The following is a 436-nucleotide window of genomic DNA, read 5'->3' on the forward strand; positions in this document are numbered from 1 at the left end:
TTTTTCCGTAGCAGCAGGATGGCTTGAGTACAGGGAGAATGCAAAAGCTGCCGGCTTACCAAGAAAAGAAATAATGGACTTTCTTGATTTCAAACTTTCTATTGCCAAATCACTGATCTTAGAAAATCAAGGAGAAGATGACATGGAGTTTGAAGCAGAAGATGATGAACAACCCGGAAGCAAGCGAAGAAGTGTACAACCTATTCCTGATAAAAGATGTAGGCGGCAGGGAAACATACATTTGATGGAATTTATGAAAGACAAGCAAAAATCTCGCTCTAAGTGCCGTTTACCTAACTGCAATAAACTTACCTTTGCTAAATGTAAAGCTTGCGGTATTTATTTATGTTGTAGCGTGGAAAGAAATTGTTTTGCAACTTTCCATCAATAATTTTCCATTTGTATTTTTTTATTTACATATAGACCCGAAGTATCA

The 436-nt window shown here is 36.7% G+C and overlaps 1 protein-coding gene across 1 annotated transcript in view; it reads right to left on the reverse strand.

The window, feature by feature from the left end:
• Window positions 1-436, reverse strand: part of LOC109546924 (putative ankyrin repeat protein RF_0381) — a 13,651-nt gene that overhangs the window by 8,495 nt on the left and 4,720 nt on the right. The gene's annotated exons all lie outside the window — the stretch shown is intronic.

The sequence above is a fragment of the Dendroctonus ponderosae genome, unplaced genomic scaffold (assembly GCF_020466585.1).
Source record: "Dendroctonus ponderosae isolate FM_Combo_2020 unplaced genomic scaffold, Dpon_F_20191213v2 Dpon_F_20191213_5, whole genome shotgun sequence".
In the NCBI taxonomy this organism is placed as follows: Eukaryota; Metazoa; Arthropoda; class Insecta; order Coleoptera; family Curculionidae; genus Dendroctonus; species Dendroctonus ponderosae.